Here is a 9,189-nt window from a genome sequence, read left to right as displayed (position 1 = left end):
ATAAACAAATTCCATATTTTATGCTAAGCATTCCATAGGTTTAACATACAGTGAACTATTTCATATGCTTTGAGCTCTTCACATGCTTTCAAATTGAAGATTGCATTCCTGGGAAATGAAATAAGAAATGTACTTTGGGATTGAATTATTTTGGGAAGCTTCTTGCTTCTCTCAGTAAATGTAACAGAGAGGTCTACATAGAGTCAAATTTAAATAAGGTAATTCCCCTCCTCCTTACCATGGCTCCTTCACTGTGCTCCAGTGGAGGGGGCATGCCAATATTCTGTCTATTGCTATAATTACCATTACTACCACGTCCACAGTTACTACTGGTATTATAATTACTACTATTGCTGCTATAATTACTATAATAACTGCTACAACCACTACTACAATTGCTACTCTATTACAGTTACTATACTGATGATGACTACAATTACTGCTACTACTTCTACAATCAGTACTACTACTATACTAATTGCTATAACTTCCTCTACTACAGTTGCTACCACTGCTGTGTTGTTACTACTATTATTGCTACAATTACTATTACTATAATTCCTACCCTACAATTACTATGATGGTAATGACTACAATTACAATTACTGCTACTCATTTACTGTTTACTGTTCAAGGAAAAAAAGGGTGCATACTTGATTGGTCATTAGATGGTTACGTGAATAATTCTCACAGCATTCATAACATATTGATTATAGGTGGCATTTCTGTGTCTCCATCATTTTATTCTTTCGTCTTGTGAACAAGTCTTTGATTTGAGATGGATGTCACTAATGAAAAATAAAAGATCAATATGTTAGAGGTCTGGAATATTGGGCTGGACTATCATTTGTTTTTTTTCTGATTGTTTCTACATGTTACTTACAATATCAGATATTGTATCTGGCTTGTGTCATTTTCTGACATAGACTCTTGAAATGCTGCATTGTAGTGGGGCACATTTTTTAATGGGGGAGCATTTTATAAATGTAAAAAAACTATACCATTTCTCTAACTGAAGGTGTATTGCTGTGAGCTATGAGGTGACTCCCCTTTTCCCCACAGCCTCCAGTGAGGAACTCAAGCAAAGGGATCTCCAGATGGTGACAACGTTTCACTCTGGAGTCAGATCAGATTTTGTGTGGAGTCTTCCTTTGGAAGTCAGCAAAGTTAGGTTTCTCTTTGTGTGTGCAGAATGGCCACGGACAAAAGGGCCTCAGAAGACCCCTTTCAAGCTTCATGAATTTCTTACTGCAGTTTTCCTGGCATAAGGCATGGCCTTGAACCATTAGTTTGGCCATCTGATCATTTTAGTAATCTTGTCAGACATTTCAGTAAGGAGCAGGTCGTTACTTCATTCTTTTGTTTTTTCCTCCCCACAACCATGCTGCTTCACTCCGAGGAGCAGGTGTGGGGAATCAGCGGGACGCACCCTTAGCACATGAGCTCACCATTTAGGAGCAAAGACCTAATGGACACAGACCGCAGGGTGCAGACAGGGGCCCTTCTAACATGGGAGCAATGTGGTGCCCAGAAGGTTTGGAACGGAACGTGTTAACTCACTACTCACCCATCTTCATTCTTGGCTGCACTTCATAGCAGTGGGGCCAATTGGTCCACCAAAATCAGTTAGATCATAATCTCTAGGAGGTGAAGCCTAGATGTCAGCATTTAAAAACAATTTTAGGTGCGTAGTCAGGGTTAACAACTATCGACTTTAATAAAATAAACAGTGTTATATTTGGATTCTTTTATTAAAGGGTTGGGTTAAGCAGACTGCATGGTGAATGTGAAGGAGAGATCAGGAATGGGGAAGACGCATCGTTGCCCTGGGGCGTGGTCACAGGGAGCAGTGGCATCCATTCTGGCAGGCAGTGCAGGGCAGTTAGCAAAGTTGGTGTGGTGGGCGATGCTGTCCAGTGGGGCTACAGTTCCAGGCAGTCTGTGCTTGCCCAATAGGGGGCCCTCACTGGCGGATGGAGGTGTTTTAGCCAGGAGGCTAGGCATGGTCTCCAGGTTAGCTGGATTCAGGAAGGAGAGAATCATGCTGGAGATGCGTGACATGCCATACAGGTGACCTTTCACTTCCCCTGCACCTTGGCACTTTCCTACCAAGCATGGAGGGAATCACAGATCCCTTCAGTTCTTCTCGAGGGCGATTCAGTGGTGAGGGAGGAGGGGAGATAGGGCTGGGAGTCAGCAGCCTCCAGGTGTAAGGCTTCGTCTAATGGGAGGCAGGACTGAATTCTGCCCAGTGAGGCTAAGCTCCTTGAAAGTTTTCACTGTGGCTGCCCCGTTTGGGTGAACGTGGTCTGTGGGCGGAGCTCACTGGGGGAGATCCTGCTCTGGAGAGCCAGAGGAGGGCATCCCCTACCCCCAACACTTCCTCAGAACCCCATTCTACCATGATGGCATTCATGCCCTGCAATTGGCTTTAACTATTTAAGCCATCATCTTACTATTAGTCTCTTCAGTCTTCTTTCTAATCAAGTTTACCCTATCATGACTATTAAAAAAAAAAGACTGTAGTGCCTCATCATGAGAAGTGAGAATGCTGACACCTGGGCTGGCTTAAATTGGCCTCTGGAAGATTTGACGCCATTCAGGTGAGTTGGTCTTCTGTAATCACAATTCTCTCCTCTCCAACCCTGCTGGAAGCCACTCATTAATTATAAATAGGAACTATAAAGGTTGGTTTTCCTGTCTTGCACTCATCACAGAGATGTATAGTAAATGCAGTGTGATTGCATTGCTAAACTTGAACTTGTCTTAAATCAAACCGACCTTTAAATTATCCTTCAAACCCACCCCCCCCATCCCCATCCCCAAGTAACTATTGGTCCATACACCAACTTTTATTAATGACATAATAAATTAGATTAACTATCAGCTCAGCCCACAAAGGTTGGAAAATAGCTTTTATTGCATGCTTTAAGGGAAATCTAGTGTAACATATGATATTAATATGCTATTTAATTCTCCAACTGAGATAAGGAAATGGAATTATGTTGGAGAAGGGAAATCACAATGCAGTCTCAGCCCAGACCACATCATCATCAAAATGAAAGAATAAGTTTCTAACATACAAAACAAAGGGTAGCAGCAGTCACGGAGGAAGGTTGTGATCCTCCCCTGTCCTGGGGATGTCTGGCTTGTGGTTTGGCCCTGGAGACCCTGACTCTGCCCCGTCTTTCCTTCCATCAGTGGTCATCTTCCAGGCCTGCTCACAATCCCGAGTCCCTATGCACCTGCTGTTATCCTGTGCTATGTTTCTGATCGTTCAGCAGAGGATGGCATGGCAGGTACAGCTGCATCAGAAGGCCCCAACTCTGCTCCTGAACCCAAACCAGAAGCTGGGCCAAGTTAGGATCAGAGGAACTAATACCCAACAGGCTGTGGCATGGAGACTACAGCAGCTTTTGCCTTTGTCTTCCCAACCGGCATCCCCAAGACCCTTCCTCTGGGGCGCAGTAGCTTGGAAGAATTATGCCCGATACTTAGATCCTCCCTCATGCAGCTGCGAGAACCCTGAGACATGCTGCCAGAGATGCTGGGGCTCACTGCCTGCCTCTGGGAATGTGACTGGGTGAAGGCGGCTCCAGAGGCCTTCTGTACCCATTTCCCGTGCCCTCCAGGCCTCCTACCCCTTCCTCAGTGTGGAGATCTCTTACAAGTTCGCTCTTCTTAGTCTTCTTGCCTGAAGACGGGAGATGGGAAGAGTAGATGCCTTTTAGAGTTGCTGTGAAGCTTCAAGGAGTGGGTTCATTGAACAGTGCTGGACACAGCAAGCCCCGGGGACTGTTAGCTAACATCCACTGTCACCCTGAGAAGCTGTTTAGACTTAGAAGAGAGGCATGGCATTCACGTTTGCAGAATTGAATAGGCGAATTAGGAGAATGCATATAAAACACAGTCTATGTGTTTTATGTATTTATTAGGGGTTGAATTGTGTCACAACTGTCATGAAACTGGAAAATGCAAATTTTGGAGTTCTAATGTCTAGCACTGACTTCCTATGGAAATAAGGTCATTGCCGATGTAATTGGTTAAGGAGAGATCATGAGGCTGGGCCCTCATCCAAGATGACTGGTGTCCTTATAAAGAGGGAAATTTGGACACACAGACGCATATAGGGAGAACCCCACATGAACCTGAAGGCGGCCCAGAGAGAGGCCTGGAAAAGGCTCTCCTTCACAGCCCTCAAGGGACCCATCCTGCTGGCACCTTGATCTTGGACATTCCAGCCTCCAGATCAGTGAGACAATTTCTTTGTGTATGTTGTCGAGTCCGTAGAATTGTTACAGCAGCCCTGGAAAACTAATACAGTGATATATGGGGAGGAAAAAAGGACAGTAAGAAAAAAGAAGAAGGGAAAAACAGAATAAAATTAGAAAGCAAACATTATAGTACATGTCATTTGATAAAATATCTACTGCAAGGCAGGCAATTAATTGTAATAATTTTACACCCCCCCACCCCTCTCCACCAAGTGCTTACTCTACAAGAAGTGCTCAAATTCGCATCATTTGGAAGTTGTGGAGTCAGGATCCCAAAGTAAGTCTGCGTGCCTTCCTAACCATTTGCCATAAGATACGTCCTACAGGAGAAACATACTTTCTAGTTAGCACCTAAAGAGACCAGGAAAGTTGTCCTTACAAGAAGATTTTAATCTTTGGGTCCTAAAACACAGAAGCCCACCCTAGCATATTGGACAGAATGGACTAACATTGTGAGCAACCTGACGACCCACTCCCTGTGATTGGTGTCTGAAGTGGGGGAGGTCTTCACCGATGGGGACTGTGCCCTTCACCTGTGGGGTCTGTGCTCGCTCCAGTTAGAGTCAGAACTGAACGGAGTGGCAGGACACCCTCTGGTGTCAGAGAATTGCTTGATTGTGGGAAACCACACGTCTGGTGTCAGAAGTGAGCTGTGGAGGCTGTGGGAGGGTAAAGGAGAAACTCGGGAGTGTTTTCATTAGGCAGCCTCCATGTCCAGCCCCTGCAGCACTCGTTTGCACTAAGCCACACACCACCTTTCACAGCCGTTTGTCCTGATTTTAACATCAAGTTCAGAATCAAAGCTCCTGGGGAGCTGGAGACGAGTCCTCTCCTCCTTGGTAGTCCTCCCAGGGCCTGTCCATGTCGTCCACAGGAGACGCTCGGTCAGTATTTGATGAATGAGTAAATGGTACGGAGCAAAGCAGCAGCGAATGTGAGTCAAGGTGTGGTGCTCTCCAAGGGGAAAGCAGAGTTTCAAACAGAGAGACACGCTCTTCCAACAGGTCTGTCCCCGATGAGCAGTTCTGGTGATGGTGAACGCAGCTAGAATTGTTCTATCCAGCACAGTTAAACCCCTCTGAGCAAGTGTATTTTAAAATAAGAGGGGTGATGTGTAGAGAATGATGTCCATCTTCATCTTGTGTAAACCAACTGCATTCTGCCCAGGGGCATGTCATGTGTTCGCACTTTCTTGGATGGGGTGCTGCACTTGGTTTTGAAGCAGTGAAGCCCACTGGCCTACTTGGGAACTGGACTCTGGGCAGGGGCCACCTTCCATGATGGGCACGCCTTAACTTTGATTGTTGTTCAATGTTGTTCAAATAGAAGGCCCATAAGATTATAAGGCAATTATGTGATTCTCTTCTAGAATTTTTATCAGAAAAAAGCACTTACAGTGCACATTGTTTTCCGATTTACTCAGGCCCCAGTTTTCATCTTTTTGTGAGGAAGCTGCTTATTTAAATTTTTCATCTCTAGCTATTTTTCTGTCTTGTGTTCAAACTGGGAAAGGAAAAATCTCTCCTGGTGCCCTAGTTCAGAAAATGTGGGCTGCATAAGAGGGCATGGACTAGAGAAATTAAGAGGTTGGTCACACCTTACTGTTTGAACTCTTCTGCTGGTTGGACACCCTGGGTACCACTGGTCATACATCCTGTAATTTTCCTTTAAGATAGTTTAGCATAGACATTATAAAATATTGACAGGTGTGGGCCAGTTTAGCTTATTCTCTATCCTGGGAGTGGTTCATGTTTATAGTGTCACAAAGAGGAATGCATGCTGCAAGGGCAGGCATGGTTAGGATTGCAAAGGTGCTAAATCTTCAACCACCTTCATCTGTAAATGTCTGCACTAGAGATTCATTCATTAGTGGAAGGATTATCCTATATAACAAAAGGCTAATATGCAAATTGACCAAACAGCAGAACGACCGGTCTCTATGACGTGCACTGACCACCAGGGGCCAGACGCTCAATGCAGTGTGCTCCCACAGGGGGAGTGCTACTCAGCCAGAACCCAGGCTGATGGCTGGTGAGTGCAGCAGTGGTGGCGGGAGCCTCTCTCGCCTCTGAGGCAGCACTAAGGAGCAGTGAGCTGAGTGGTAAGGAGCAGCAAGCAGGCAGGCAGTAAGGAGTGAGGGCTCCCAGACTGTGAGAGGGAAGTGGGCCTAAGCTGGCAGGTGGACATCCCCTGAGGGCTCCTAGACTGCGAGAGGGTGCAGGACGGGCTCAGGGACCCCTCCCCCTGACCATGCACGAATCTTGTGCACTGGGCCTCTAGTTAGAGATAACTCTCATTGAAGGAACAAGTGGTGCTCATATTAATTGGGATATGTGGATGGGTTAAACCCTGCCCAGGCTCCTCTGCCTTTCCCAGAACAGGGGCGCCTTGTAGGCTGTGTGTGCACCTTGGGAGGATTGCCCTTGGCCTTCTGCTGCATTTTGCTTCTTGCCTCTTAGTTGAGAATTCCGTGTCAGGATCATGCAAGGTCCTCGAGGATGGATCGGTGGCTGAGAGCTGGGATGCCACAGAGCTCCCAGGAACAGACTGTTTCATGCCTGCTTGCCAAGAAACATGGATGTGTGTGTCAGAATTGTGTGTGAAACCTGCTTTCATGGTGACGTGCCATCTGGTGGTAGCAAGGCCATGTGGAAGGAGCCCTTTTGCTTTTTCTCATCTCCAGAGGCCGCCAACATCTAATGACAAGATCAAACTTGGCATAGGAGGCTTATCTAAGCTACACGTGGGTATGGTTTCTACCTTGCTCCTCTCAAGGAGGGAATTCTGATCCCAGAGCCAAGAGCTTAGGATAAGATTAGATTATTGTGCCACAAGTATGATGTCTCTTGAAACCCAGGCCTCTGTGTCTAAGAGTTGTGATCTCCTTAGTAATTTATGCTCACATTTCTTTCATAGATAAAATAGGACGCTGTGATGGTTAATTTTATGTGTCAACTTGACTGGACTGAGGGGTGCTCAGATAGCTGGTAGAGTGTTATTTCTGGGTGTGTCAGGGAAGTTGTTTCCAGAAGAAATTAGCATTTGAATCAGTGGACAGGTACTTAAGTTGAGGATGTCTATTTTTCATAGATGCTTATTTTGGAGTAAAATATAATCAGTTTATTACGAACAATTGCTAGGCAAGGAAAATTAGCTTATAATTAGTTTCAAACCTTGTCTCAGCCATGGGGGCCATCCTCGAAGACTTTGCACGATCACCCTCATCAGTGCTGGTGAGCACCATCCAGTATGCTGAAAGCCCAAATAGAACAAAAGGGCAGAAGATGGGCAGATTCTCTCTTTCTCCTTGAGCTGAGAGGCCCCTCTGCTCCTGCCCTGGCACAGTGGGTTCCTGGTGCTCAGACTCCAGGACTTACACCAGGGGCTCCCCAGTTCTCGGGCCTCCGTTCGTAGGCTGAATCACACCACCTACTTTTCTGGTTGTATAGTGTATAGATGGCAGATTGTGGGGCTATGTGGTCTCCACAACCATATGAGCCAATTCCTAGCATAAATCTCGCTCTTTTTTTTTTTTTTTTTTAAAAAAACCACCTGTTTCACACTTTATTCCCAAGCTTCTTCAGCTTAGTTAGCAGCAAAGAATGATTTACGTATAAGCAGAAACTGAAAAGAGCTTCAATGTCCAGGGGCGTTGGGCTAAAAAGTATTAGAGATCTAGATTTTACCAGATCCATAAACAAAACTTGAAAAAGCAGGCATAATATAGAATAGCAGCTCCCAGAAGCGTCTTCAAGCTTATCTTCTTCAGAAGTTGACTCAATTCAGTTTGCTTCATTCTTGGACGCCTCATCAAAATTCTCCACAAGATCTGGAACTTCGTCATCATCATCCTCTCCCGTAGCAAGTGGTGCTTTTCCATCCACAGATTGTTTGGGCAGAGCTTCACCCAGTCTCCTTAAGCTAGTCAGGCTGTCTGCACCCAGCTGGTTTAAGTTGCGGGGTAGCATTTCTGTCAGCACAGCCTGTCATGGTGAAAGTGTTCGCTGCCAGAGATGCCTGAACTTTAGGATTGTTAAAGGGGATCACTGTTCCTTGGTTTGTGAACATATTTACCTCTTCAATACCGGAGATATTGTTTACCCCTAACTTCTTTAAGGACAACTGAGGTTTTTTATCATCTGCTGTAGCTGTCCTGTGAACCACCTTCTTTCCACGAGCAGTTCCTTTCCCACCAATGCGCACTTGTGCCTGCAGTTTGGCGAGTTTCTCTTGGTTCATCATAGTTTCTTTCATCTTGTTGGAGAGGAAACAGTGCCGTGCGGGGCACTAGGGCTGATGCTCAGGGCGTCTAGGGCAGACCAGCTGAGGGAGGATAAGCCTAAATCTCCTCTTATACGGGGTGCAGCAAAAGTAGGTTTACAGTAGTGAGTACATGAAACACGAAGTTTATTCTTATGTTATTATTTATTAATTGTATTATTTTCCATTCGAGCAACTGTCAACCCATCTTTGCCACACCTTGGATAGCTCATTGATGCTGTTTCTCTGGAGAATGCTAGTGCAGACACTTATGTTGAGGATGTATATTCTTCATAGATGCTTATTTTGGAGAGAAAAACACACAACCAGTTTATTATGAACAATTGTTAGGCAAGGAAAATTAGCTTATTAATTAACCTAAGAGGGCATATGTATTAATAGTTTCAAACCTAGTCATTAAAAACACAAGGACAACTTGCGAATGGTAACAGTCCTACTTGGAATTCTGAAGCAAGCCCCTGTGTAATTAGAAAGTACACTGTTAGGAAATTCAGAAAATTAATTAAAGTTAAAATGGGAGGAAAAGCGTTGAAGATATGTCCTTTGCCTGTGCTTTGTCGCTAGGAGTTGTGTTTATTATATATCAATCTCAAGCAGAAAGTGGGTCTTTTAATCTGCAGGCTCCGAGTGATTT

At 45.0% G+C, this 9,189-nt stretch overlaps 1 pseudogene across 1 annotated transcript; it reads right to left on the bottom strand.

Annotated features, from left to right (window-relative positions):
* Positions 1–8,056: 8,056 nt before the first annotated feature.
* On the bottom strand, positions 8,057–8,528 carry LOC308517434 (transcription factor BTF3-like; annotated as a pseudogene). The gene has a single exon. The product of its transcript is annotated as a transcription factor BTF3-like (transcript).
* Positions 8,529–9,189: the final 661 nt, after the last annotated feature.

Source organism: Myotis nattereri, assembly GCF_964212035.1.
Source record: "Myotis nattereri genome assembly, chromosome: 4".
Classification (NCBI taxonomy): Eukaryota; Metazoa; Chordata; class Mammalia; order Chiroptera; family Vespertilionidae; genus Myotis; species Myotis nattereri.
This window is presented reverse-complemented; position numbering and strand designations above follow the sequence as displayed.